Here is a 13,318-nt window from a genome sequence, read left to right as displayed (position 1 = left end):
CCTTTTTTTTTCTTTATATTTTAGAAATTTCATAATTATGTTAAATAATGAGATCTATCTATATCTATACATCCATATTATAAGCTATAATGTGGTAATTCTCTTATAGATCTATTAGTTACTAATGTAAACTAAATATCAATATAATTATATTTTAATTGATATATGGTATTTTATTCTAAATTTGGTCAATAATGTTCTTTTACATACAACCTTAACTTATGAGATGTGAATGGGGGGGCTTATTAGCATATCCAAACATGGAGGTGTGTACCTCTTTAAATGACCGATTACCATGACAACCAATTGTGATCCCTTTGAGTTCCTTTCCTTGGCCCCTTAGAGATCTATAAACCATGCCAATAGAAAAGATTCATACTAATCATTCCGAATGCTATATTAAGAATGTTATAAACACATTTGGCGTATTCTGATAATGTGGCTCGAGTGCGGTCACGTGACCTTTGATCTGAACGCATAGCACGTTCAGCACACACAAAGAAAGTCACATGTTCGTATGCTGTCACGTGACCGGGACCCGCTCGTAAGGACGGAAGAACTCCTTGCCAGGTTCGCCCAGAGATAATTCTATGTACACGGGCGGCCGCGGCCGTAGCTCCGGTCACGTGACGCGGTGATCGTCACGTGACCAGAACCTAGGTGACACGGTTTATGGGCACTGAATACTGCATAATTCCCTACCTTGTCCCTAACCAATAACAGAGTGCACATATACGTTTCCATGACAATGACAGCCACAACAAATTTATTGATTGGCTGCAAACTATATATACTCACTTCCTGGTCTTATGTTGCTAAGTAATGCACAATATTAAATCTATGAATTGGAATAGTAATTAAATCATCTCTATATTAAACATATTCTGTGATGAGTAGGTCTGTCTTCTATATAGCTTGAGCTTGTTTTTATGCATATTGTTCAATTATTATGTAACAATGCTCTCAGGTGCTAATTAGCCACCATATTGAAAAGGGTATATAAACCCCATATGCCTCAACTAACTATACCTTTGAAAAAGCTGCTAGCTAAATGCAGCGAAACGCGTCAGGTCTACAGACATTCAAGCCAGGAACAAAGGTGTGAAGGACCGGACCATCCCCTGACTCTGTCCAGACCAATTCATCAGCCTCAGGAGGACTTCTAATTAGCCAATCCTACCAAGGAAATATATCAATACCGTATTACATGAGGAGCTCATCATTTAAAGATCTTGGAGCACGCCATCCTCTAATAGTAACACAGCTACTCCATTGGAAATTGCCTCACCTCCAGAGACTTACTAAACACTGGACTTTACCAATACAGGGGAATATTTTAGAACGGACTCCCATATATTATCACTCCGATAAGTTCCTGGCCGATTGGGTAATAAACAATCTTTGCTATTGTATGTAATATACAGTTTTTAACCATAAATATGCATATTATTTATGGTGTATCTAATTTTTAATTTGAATTAATTATAGCATTCAATATACCTATTATTTTATATAATAAATTGTGATATTTTAATACCAGATACACTGTTACGACTGTCACATTGATCCATTCCAGCGCAGCCTCAACCTTGTTTTTCTCCCTATCCCAAGATGGCCATCGACATCTCTCCTGCACATGTGCAGGGCCATCTTGCAAGACTGTGCTAGAGCAGCACAGTGGAAGACACGTCTTCCAATAAGTTCTAGAGAGACCTACAATTGCCTTAAATCCTCAATGATTTCAGTGCTCCCTTACCACTACCCAGTGACTACATACACTCACCAGCTGGTGAGCTGTATGATGGCTGTACCTACTGTCTATCAATAAACCAACACCACTGGTTAAGTAACTGGGGTGTTCATAGGTTTATCTATCCGCTGGTATGTTCCCATATATAGTGCACCTGGAAAGTATTTACAGCGCTTCACTTTTTCCACATTTTGTTATGTTACAGCCTTATTCCAAAATGGAATAAAATCATTTTTTCCCTCAGAATTCTACACACAATACCCCAAAATGACAACGTTGTTTTTTTTTTTGTATGTGATTTTTGCTAATTTATTTTAAATAAAAGACTGGAAGTTTGCAATTGAAAATGAAAGCGTGGAAGGATACAATAGATCACAGGTTCTCAAACTCGGTCCTCAGGACCCCACACAGTGCATATTTTGCAGGTCTTCTCACAGAATCACAATTGAAATAATTTTCTGCTGCTGGGTACACTGGGCTCCACAAGTCTGGACAATGGGGTATAGAGTAGGATCTTGATCCGAGGCACCAACAGGCTCAAAGCTTTGACTGTTCCCAGAATGCACAGCGCCGCCTCCTATATCACCCCACCTCCCAGCACAGGAGCTCAGTTTGTCAGTTGGTGCTGCAGTAAGCAGGCACTTAACAGAGGGCCCTGAGAAAAGCTTTTTATGAGGTAAAAAGTGAAGACTTCAAGGGCAGCAGTGGTGGTAAATGTCTTGTGACATTCACTGCTGCAGCTCCAGCTCTCCCCAGCGGCGCTGTACACTCCCGAGTCCTGGTTGCCGGGTACCTACAGCGGAGGCTACGGTTTTCTTCATGTTAGACACACACGGCAGGGGCTCTCTAGGATCGTGTGGCCGCGCTTCGGGAGGTGGTAAGTGGGTCCCGCTCGCGGGACCCGGTCTTTATCGCGATCCGGCACGGTCAGTGGGAGGTGGGCCACGCGCGCTGGACACTGTGTATACAGGCGATCCCACTAGATCACCAGGGCATGGGCGCAGGTCAGGTTTTCTCTTAAAACCGATTTCTCTGACGTCCTAGTGGATGCTGGGAACTTCGTAAGGACCATGGGGAATAGCGGCTCCGCAGGAGACTGGGCACAAAAGTAAAGCTTTAGGACTACCTGGTGTGCACTGGCTCCTCCCCCTATGACCCTCCTCCAAGCCTCAGTTAGATTTTTGTGCCCGGCCGAGAAGGGTGCACACTAGGGGCTCTCCTGAGCTTCTTAGTGAAAGTTTAGTTTTAGGTTTTTTATTTTCAGTGAGACCTGCTGGCAACAGGCTCACTGCATCGAGGGACTAAGGGGAGAAGAAGCGAACCTGCCTGCTTGCAGCCAGCTTGGGCTTCTTAGGCTACTGGACACCATTAGCTCCAGAGGGACCGAACACAGGCCCAGCCTCGGAGCTCGGTCCCAGAGCCGCGCCGCCGGTCCCCTTACAGAGCCAGAAGCAAGAAGAGGTCCGGAAAAATCGGCGGCAGAAGACATCAGTCTTCAACAAGGTAGCGCACAGCACTGCAGCTGTGCGCCATTGTTACTCAGGCACACTTCACACTTCGGTCACTGAGGGTGCAGGGCGCTAGGGGGGGGCGCCCTGAGCAGCAATGTAAACACCTTGGCTGGCATAAATACACCATATATAACCCCCAGGGCTATATGGATGTATTTTAACCCCTGCCAGAACTCACCAAAAAGCGGGAGAAAAGGCCGCCGAGAAGGGGGCGGAGCCTATCTCCTCAGCACACGGGCGCCATTTTCCATCACAGCTCCGCTGGAAGGACGTCTCCCTGACTCTCCCCTGCAGTCCTGCACTACAGAAAAGGGTAAAAAAGAGAGGGGGGCACTAATTTGGCGCAGTTTTAATACTAAGCAGCTATAAAGGGAAAAGCACACTTTATAGTGGTATTTCTGTCTATATATAGCGCTCTGGTGTGTGCTGGCATACTCTCCCTCTGTCTCCCCAAAGGGCTAGTGGGGTCCTGTCCTCTATCAGAGCATTCCCTGTGTGTGTGCGGTGTGTCGGTACGATTGTGTCGACATGTTTGAGGAGGAAAATGAGATGGAGGCGGAGCAATTGCCTATTATAGAGTTGTCACCCCCTAGGGAGTCGACACCTGAGTGGATGAGCTTATGGAAGGAATTGCGTGACAGTGTCAGCTCTTTACGACAGACAGTTGACGACATGAGACAGCCGGCTACTCAGCTTGTGCCTGTCCAGGGGTCTCAAACGCCATCAGGGGCTTTAAAACGCCCGTTACCTCAAATGGCAGACACAGACACGGATACTGACTCCAGTGTCGATGATGAGGAGACAAACGTGACTTCCACTAGGGCCACACGTTACATGATTGAAGCAATGAAAAATGTATTGCAGATCTCTGATAATACAAGTACCACTAAAAAGGGTATTATGTTTGGTGAGAAAAAACTGCCTGTAGTTTTTCCTGTATCCGAGGAATTAAATGAAGTGTGTGATGAGGCGTGGGTTTCCCCCGATAAAAAACTGATAATTCCTAAAAGGTTATTGGCATCGTACCCTTTCCCGCCAGAGGATAGGGCACGTTGGGAAACACCCCCTAGGGTGGATAAAGCGCTCACACGCTTGTCTAAACAGGTAGCACTGCCCTCTCCTGATACGGCCGCCCTAAAGGAACCTGCCGATAGAAAGCTGGAAAATATCCTAAAATGTATATACACTCACACGGGTGTTATACTGCGACCAGCAATCGCCTAAGCCTGGATGTGCAGTGCGGGCCTGGCGTGGTCGGATTCCCTGACTGAAAATATTGATACCCTAGATAGGGACAGTATATTACTGACTATAGAGCATTTGAAGGATGCATTTCTATATATGCGTGATGCACAGAGGGATATTTGCCGACTGGCATCAAGAGTTAGCGCGCTGTCCATTTCTGCAAGAAGAGGTTTATGGACGCGGCAGTGGTCAGGTGATGCGGAATCTAAAAGGCACATGGAAGAATTGCCTTATAAGGGGGAGGAGTTATTTGGGGTAGGTCTATCAGACCTGGTAGCCACGGCAACTGCTGGAAAATCCACATTTTTACCCCAGGTAGCTTCTCAACCTAAGAAGACGCCGTATTATCAGGCGCAGTCCTTTCGGCCCCATAAGGGCAAGCGGGCAAAAGGCGCCTCATTTCTGCCCCGTGGCAGAGGGAGAGGAAAAAGGCTGCAACAAACAGCCAGTTCCCAGGAACAAAAGCCCTCTCCCGCCTCCGCAAAGTCCTCAGCATGACGCTGGGGCTTTACAAGCGGACTCAGGCACGGTGGGGGACCGTCTCAAGAAGTTCAGTGCGCAGTGGGCCCACTCGCAAGTGGACCCCTGGATCCTTCAGGTGGTATCTCAGGGGTACAAATTGGAATTCGAGACGTCTCCCCCTCGCCGTTTTCTAAAGTCTGCTTTACCGACGTCTCCCTCAGACAGGGAGGCAGTATTGGAAGCCATTCACAAGCTGTATTCCCAGCAGGTGATAATCAAGGTACCCCTCCTACAACAGGGAAAGGGGTACTATTCCACACTATTTGTGGTACCGAAGCCGGACGGCTCGGTGAGACCAATTTTAAACCTAAAATCCTTGAACACTTACATACAAAGGTTCAAATTCAAGATGGAGTCACTCAGAGCAGTGATTGCAAACCTGGAAGAAGGGGACTATATGGTGTCTCTGGACATCAAAGATGCTTACCTACATGTCCCCATTTTCCCTTCTCACCAAGGGTACCTCAGGTTTGTGGTACAGAACTGTCACTATCAGTTTCAGACGCTGCCGTTTGGATTGTCCATGGCACCCCGGGTCTTTACCAAGGTAATGGCCGAAATGATGATACTCCTTCGAAGGAAGTGAGTTTTAGTTATCCCTTACTTGGACGATCTCCTGATAAGGGCAAGATCCAGGGAACAGTTGGAAGTCGGGGTAGCACTATCTCAGATAGTGCTGCGCCAGCACGGTTGGATTCTCAATATTCCAAAATCGCAGCTGATCCCGACGACACGACTTCTATTCCTAGGGATGATCCTGGACACAGTCCAGAAAAAGGTGTTTCTCCCGGAGGAGAAAGCCAGGGAGTTATCCGAACTAGTCAGAAATCTCCTAAAACCAGGCCAAGTCTCAGTGCATCAATGCACAAGGGTCCTGGGAAAGATGGTGGCTTCTTACGAAGCAATCCCATTCGGCAGATTCCACGCAAGAACCTTCCAGTGGGATCTGCTAGACAAATGGTCCGGGTCGCATCTTCAGATGCATCAGCGGATGATCTTGTCACCAAGGACAAGGGTGTCTCTCCTGTGGTGGTTGCAGAGTGCTCATCTTCTAGAGGGCCGCAGATTCGGCATTCAGGACTGGGTCCTGGTGACCACAGATGCCAGCCTGAGAGGCTGGGGAGCAGTCACACAGGGAAGAAATTTCCAGGGCTTGTGGTCAAGCCTGGAGACATCACTTCACATAAATATCCTGGAGCTAAGGGCCATCTACAATGCTCTAAGCCTAGCAAGACCTCTGCTTCAAGGTCAGCCGGTGCTGATCCAGTCAGACAACATCACGGCAGTCGCCCACGTAAACAGACAGGGCGGCACAAGAAGCAGGAGGGCAATGGCAGAAGTTGCAAGGATTCTTCGCTGGGCGGAAAATCATGTGATAGCACTGTCAGCAGTGTTCATTCCGGGAGTGGACAACTGGGAAGCAGACTTCCTCAGCAGACACGACCTCCACCCGGGAGAGTGGGGACTTCACCCAGAAGTCTTCCACATGATTGTGAACCGTTGGGAAAAACCAAAGGTGGACATGATGGCGTCCCGCCTCAACAAAAAACTAGACAGGTATTGCGCCAGGTCAAGGGACCCTCAGGCAATAGCTGTGGACGCTCTGGTAACACCGTGGGTGTACCAGTCAGTGTATGTGTTCCCTCCTCTGCCTCTCATACCCAAGGTACTGAGAATCATAAGAAGGAGAGGAGTAAGGACTATACTCGTGGCTCCGGATTGGCCAAGAAGGACTTGGTACCCGGAACTTCAAGAGATGCTCACAGAGGACCCGTGGCCTCTACCTCTAAGAAGGGACCTGCTCCAGCAGGGACCCTGTCTGTTCCAAGACTTACCGCGGCTGCGTTTGACGGCATGGCGGTTGAACGCCGGATCCTGAAGGAAAAAGGCATTCCGGATGAAGTCATCCCTACCCTGATCAAAGCCAGGAAGGATGTAACCATACAGCATTATCACCGTATTTGGCGTAAATATGTTGCGTGGTGCGAGGCCAGGAAGGCCCCTACAGAGGAATTTCAACTGGGTCGTTTCCTGCATTTCCTGCAAACAGGACTGTCTATGGGCCTAAAATTAGGGTCCATTAAGGTTCAAATTTCGGCCCTGTCGATTTTCTTCCAGAAAGAACTGGCTTCAGTTCCTGAAGTTCAGACGTTTGTCAAGGGGGTACTGCATATACAGCCTCCTTTTGTGCCTCCAGTGGCACCTTGGGATCTCAATGTAGTTTTGGGGTTCCTAAAATCACATTGGTTTGAACCACTCACCACTGTGGACTTAAAATATCTCACATGGAAAGTGGTAATGCTGTTGGCCCTGGCTTCAGCCAGGCGTGTCTCAGAATTGGCGGCTTTATCCTATAAAAGCCCTTACCTAATTTTTCATACGGACAGGGCAGAATTGAGGACTCGTCCTCAATTTCTCCCTAAGGTGGTTTCAGCGTTTCACTTGAACCAGCCTATTGTGGTACCTGCGGCTACTAGGGACTTGGAGGACTCCAAGTTGCTGGACGTAGTCAGGGCCCTGAAAATATATGTTTCCAGGACGGCTGGAGTCAGAAAATCTGACTCGCTGTTTATCCTGTATGCACCCAACAAGCTGGGTGCTCCTGCTTCTAAGCAGACTATTGCTCGTTGGATTTGTAGTACAATTCAGCTTGCACATTCTGTGGCAGGCCTGCCACAGCCAAAATCTGTAAAAGCCCATTCCACAAGGAAGGTGGGCTCATCTTGGGCGGCTGCCCGAGGGGTCTCGGCTTTACAACTTTGCCGAGCAGCTACTTGGTCAGGGGCAAACACGTTTGCTAAATTCTACAAATTTGATACCCTGGCTGAGGAGGACCTGGAGTTCTCTCATTCGGTGCTGCAGAGTCATCCGCACTCTCCCGCCCGTTTGGGAGCTTTGGTATAATCCCCATGGTCCTTACGGAGTTCCCAGCATCCACTAGGACGTCAGAGAAAATAAGAATTTACTTACCGATAATTCTATTTCTCGTAGTCCGTAGTGGATGCTGGGCGCCCATCCCAAGTGCGGATTGTCTGCAATACTTGTATATAGTTATTGTTACAAAAATCGGGTTATTATTGTTGTGAGCCATCTTTTCAGAGGCTCCTCTGTTATCATGCTGTTAACTGGGTTCAGATCACAGGTTGTACGGTGTGATTGGTGTGGCTGGTATGAGTCTTACTCGGGATTCAAAATCCTTCCTTATTGTGTACGCTCGTCCGGGCACAGTATCCTAACTGAGGCTTGGAGGAGGGTCATAGGGGGAGGAGCCAGTGCACACCAGGTAGTCCTAAAGCTTTACTTTTGTGCCCAGTCTCCTGCGGAGCCGCTATTCCCCATGGTCCTTACGGAGTTACCAGCATCCACTACGGACTACGAGAAATAGAATTATCGGTAAGTAAATTCTTATTTTTAATATCGCCCACAGTAGCCGGTGGTGTTGCCAGCAGGGGGATAAGGCTTAGACCTGAAGCCCCTCCCCCAGCCCCAGGGCGCCATTTCCAGCAAGTGTTCCCGCCCTGGAGCTGCATCTCTGTCTTTTCCTCACTCCCTGTCAGTGTCTGTGGCGCCATTACTCCTCAGCTCACTGTTCCTGGGACTGCTTGGGCAAATCCTTCTATGTAAAGCCGCCTGGTTGTCAGCGCTGTGCCTTTACATGACACTTAAGTATTCTACCTGCCTTTTTAGTCAGTGTTAGTAAGAAAGAGTGCATTTAGTCATGGTTTCCTAGTACAATTACCCTGTGATATACATCCAGTTTCTTACTGTGTAGTGTTATATCTATTGTTATATAGCTGTGTAAGCTAGTCCAGTGCAGTATTATTGTCTGTAATAACCTCTGCATTGTACAAACTGTGACTATTTGTGTGTGCATTGATAGCTGAGTGGTGTCCATCTCGTGTCTTTCACTCAACTTGCTATCCCTATATTCTATAACCTGAGGGGGCTTGGTGCGTCAGGTGTTATTTAATATAGGATTTTCATAAAGATATACTGTATTACGTATTTCTCTGACGTCCTAGTGGATGCTGGGAACTCCGAAAGGACCATGGGGAATAGCGGCTCCGCAGGAGACTGGGCACAACTAAAGAAAGCTTTTAGGTCACCTGGTGTGCACTGGCTCCTACCACTATGACCCTCCTCCAAGCCTCAGTTAGATTTTGTGCCCGGCCGAGGTTGGATGCACACTAGGGGCTCTCCTGAGCTTCTAGAAAGAAAGTATATAATTAGGTTTTTTATTTTACAGTGAGACCTGCTGGCAACAGGCTCACTGCAGCGAGGGACTAAGGGGAGAAGAAGCGAACCTACCTGCTTGCAGCTAGCTTGGGCTTCTTAGGCTACTGGACACCATTAGCTCCAGAGGGATCGACCGCATGGAACTGGCCTTGGTGTTCGGTCCCGGAGCCGCGCCGCCGTCCCCCTTACAGAGCCAGAAGCAAGAAGAGGTCCGGAAAATCGGCGGCAGAAGACATCAGTCTTCACCAAGGTAGCGCACAGCACTGCAGCTGTGCGCCATTGCTCCTCATGCACACTTCACACTCCGGTCACTGAGGGTGCAGGGCGCTGGGGGGGGCGCCCTGAGCAGCAATAAAAACACCTTGGCTGGCATATATATCACAATATATAGCCCCAGAGGCTATATATGTGATAAATACCCCTGCCAGAATCCATAAAAATGCGGGAGAAAAGTCCGTGAAAAAGGGGCGGAGCTATCTCTCTCAGCACACTGGCGCCATTTTCTCTTCACAGTGCAACTGGAAGACAGCTCCCCAGGCTCTCCCCTGTAGTTTTCAGGCTCAAAGGGTTAAAAACAGAGGGGGGGCACTAAATTTAGGCGCAATATTGTATATACAAGCAGCTATTGGGAAAAATTCACTCAATATAGTGTTAATCCCTAAATTATATAGCGCTCTGGTGTGTGCTGGCATACTCTCTCTCTGTCTCCCCAAAGGGCTGTGTGGGGTCCTGTCCTCAGTCAGAGCATTCCCTGTGTGTGCGCGGTGTGTCGGTACGGCTGTGTCGACACGTTTGATGAGGAGGCTTATGTGATGGCAGAGCAGATGCCGATAAATGGGATGTCGCCCCCTGTGGGGCCAACACCAGAGTGGATGGATAGGTGGAAGGTATAAACCGACAGTGTCAACTCCTTACATAAAAGGCTGGATGACGTAACAGCTATGGGACAGCCGGCTTCTCAGCCCGCGCCTGCCCAGGCGTCTCAAAGGCCATCAGGGGCTCAAAAACGCCCGCTCCCTCAGATGCAGACACAGATGTCGACACAGAGTCTGACTCCAGTGTCGACGAGGTTGAGACATATACACAATCCACTAGGAACATCCGTTACATGATCCCGGCAATAAAAAATGTGTTACACATTTCTGACATTAACCCAAGTACCACTAAAAAAGGGTTTTATGTTTGGGGAGAAAAAGCAGGCAGTGTTTTGTTCCCCCATCAAATGAGTGAATGAAGTGTGAAAAAGCGTGGGTTCCCCCGATAAGAAACTGGTAATTTCTAAAAAGTTACTGATGGCGTACCCTTTCCCGCCAGAGGATAAGTTACGCTGGGAGATATCCCCTAGGGTGGATAAGGCGCTCACACGTTTGTCAAAAAAGGTGGCACTGCCGTCTTAGGATACGGCCACTTTGAAGGTACCTGCTGATAAAAAGCAGGAGGCTATCCTGAAGTCTGTATTTACACACTCAGGTACTAGACTGAGACCTGCAGATAGTGCTGCTGCAGCGTGGTCTGTAACCCTGTCAAACAGGGATACTATTTTGCGAACATAAGACGTCGTCTTATATATGACGGATGCACAGAGGGATATTTTGCCGGCTGGCATCCAGAATTAATGCAATGTCCATTCGGTCAGGAGGTTATTAGAGACCCGACACTGGACAGGTGATGCTGACTTTAAAAGGCACATAGAGCCTTATAAGGGTGAGGAATTGTTTGGGGATGGTCTCTGGGACCTCGTATCCACAGCAACAGCTGGGAAGGAAAAATTTTTACCTCAGGTTTCCTCACAGCCTTAGAAAGCACTGTATTATCAGGTACAGTCCTTTCGGCTTCAGAAATGCAAGCGTGTAAAACGAGGGAAGAGGGAAAAAGCTGCACCAGTCAGCCAGTTCCCAGAATCAAAATTCTTCCCCCGCTTCCTCTGAGTCCACCGCATGACAGGGGGGCTCCACAGGCGTAGCCAGGTACGGTGGGGGGCCGCCTCAAAAATTTCAGCGATCAGTGGGCTCGCTCACAGGTGGATCCCTAGATCCTTCAAGTAGTATTTCAGGGGTACTAGCTGGAATTCGAGGCGTCTCCCCCCCGCCGTTTCCTCAAATCTGCCTTGCCGACAACTCCCTCAGGCAGGAAGACTGTGCTAGAGGCAATTCACAAGCTGTATTCCCAGCATGTGATAGTCAAGGTGCCCCTACTTCAACAAGGACGGGGTTACTATTCCACATACCGAAACCGGACGGTTCGGTGAGACCCATTTTATATTTGAAATCCTTGAACACATACATAAAAAAATTCAAGTTCAAGATGGAATCGCTCAGGGCGATTATTGCAAGCCTGGAGGAGGGGGATTACATGGTATTCCTGGACATCAAGGAGGCTTACCTACATGTCCCCATTTACCATCCTCACCAGGAGTACCTCAGATTTGTGGTACAGGATTGCCATTACCAATTCTAAACACTGCCGTTTGGACTGTCCACGGCACCGAGGGTCTTTACCAAGGTAATGGCAGAAATGATTATACTCCTTCGAGAAAGGAAGTTTTAATTATCCCGTACTTGGACGATCTCCTTATAAAGGCGAGGTCCAAGGAGCAGTTGTTGGTCGGAGTAGCACTATCTCGGGAAGTGCTACAACAGCACGGATGGATTCTATACATTCCAAAGTCACAGCTGGTTCCTACCACACGCCTACTGTTCCTGGGGATGGTTCTGGACACAGAACAGAAAAAAGTGTTTCTCCCGCAGGAGAAAGCCAAGGAGCTGTCATTTCTAGTCAGAGACCTCCTGAAACCAAAACAGGTATCGGTGCATCACTGCACACGAGTCCTGGGAAAAATGGTAGCTTCTTACGAAGCAAAATTCCATTCGGCAGGTTCCATGCAAGAACCTTTCAGTGGGACCTCTTGGACAAGTGGTCGGGATCGCATCTTCAGATGCATCGGCTGATAACCCTGTCTCCAAGGACCAGGGTATCTCTACTGTGGTGGCTGCAGAGTGCTCATCTTCAAGAGGGCCGCAGATTCGGCATACAGGACTGGGTCCTGGTAACCACGGATGCCAGCCTTCGAGGCTGGGGGGCAGTCACACAGGGAAGAAATTTCCAAGGACTTTGGTCAAGTCGGGAGTCGTCCCTACACATAAATATTCTGGAACTGAGGGCCATTTACAATGCCCTAAGTCTGGCAAGGCCTCTGCTTCAAAACCAGCCGGTACTGATCCAATCAGACAACATCACGGCAGTCGCCCATGTAAACCGACAGGGCGGCACAAGAAGCAGGATGGCGATGGCAGAAGCCACAAGGATTCTCCGATGGGCGGAAAATCACGTCTTAGCACTGTCAGCAGTGTTCATTCCGGGAGTGGACAACTGGGAAGCAGACTTCCTCAGCGGACACGACCTACACCCGGGAGAGTGGGGACTTCATCCAGAAGTCTTCCAACTTTTGGTAAACCGTTGGGAAAGGCCACAGGTGGACATGATGGCGTCCCGCCTAAACAAAAAACTAGAGAGATATTGCGCCAGGTCAAGGGACCCTCAGGCGATAGCTGTGGACGCTCTAGTGACACCGTGGGTGTACCAGTCAGTTTATGTGTTCCCTCCTCTGCCTCTCATACCAAGGGTACTGAGAATAATAAGAAAACGAGGAGTAAGAACAATACTCGTGGTTCCGGATTGGCCAAGACGAGCGTGGTACCCGGAACTTCAAGAGATGATCTCAGAGGACCCATGGCCTCTGCCGCTCAGACAGGATCTGCTACAGCAGGGGCCCTGTCTGTTCCAAGACATACCGCGGCTGCGTTTGATGGCAGGGTGGTTGAACGCCGGATCCTGAAGAAAAAGGGCATTCCGGAGGAAGTCATTCCTACGCTGATTAAAGCCAGGAAAGATGTAACTGCAAAGCATTATCACCGCATATGGCGGATGTATGTTGCTTGGTGTGAGGCCAAAAAGGCCCAACAGAGGAATTTCAACTGGGTCGATTTCTGCATTTCCTACAAGCAGGAGTGACTATGGGCCTGAAATTAGGCTCCATTAAGGTACAGATCTCGGC

Source organism: Pseudophryne corroboree, chromosome 2, assembly GCF_028390025.1.
Source record: "Pseudophryne corroboree isolate aPseCor3 chromosome 2, aPseCor3.hap2, whole genome shotgun sequence".
Taxonomy (NCBI): Eukaryota; Metazoa; Chordata; class Amphibia; order Anura; family Myobatrachidae; genus Pseudophryne; species Pseudophryne corroboree.
The sequence above is the reverse complement of the archived record's forward strand: the minus strand, read 5'-3'. Positions refer to the sequence as shown.